This window comes from Gadus morhua, chromosome 6 (genome assembly GCF_902167405.1).
Source record: "Gadus morhua chromosome 6, gadMor3.0, whole genome shotgun sequence".
Classification (NCBI taxonomy): Eukaryota; Metazoa; Chordata; class Actinopteri; order Gadiformes; family Gadidae; genus Gadus; species Gadus morhua.
Window position 1 is genome coordinate 14800427 of NC_044053.1, and position 494 is coordinate 14800920.

A 494-nucleotide genomic window follows, 5' to 3' on the forward strand; every position below is an offset into this window, starting at 1 on the left:
ACATCATGCCAAAGATAACAGAAAGGTGACACACACACACGCGTGCACGCACGCATGCACACACACACACACACACACACACACACACACACACACACACACACACACACACACACACACACACACACACAACACACACACACACACACACACACACACACACACACATGGCATGCTCCGTTGACGTTGTGGCTCAGCAGTGGGCCGCTGTTCGGTACTCCGTTGAATACCATTGCAGCGCGGCTTAGTGCTGCGGTATTAATTACCCAATTCAGCTCCCTCTCACTTCACAAATCCTATACTTCCCCTTCAATCTATTCTCTTTATCTTCTCCTCTTTCTCTCCCCTCGCCCGCCTCCTCCATTCCGTCCACTCCAACATCTCCGCGGCTCCTCTGCTAAACACAGCACAACCCTTCCCAAGATTAAGTGGATCATCAATTTATCTCTAATTTGGACCAAGTCAGCTGGTTAAATGGGCACTTTTCGCTGATT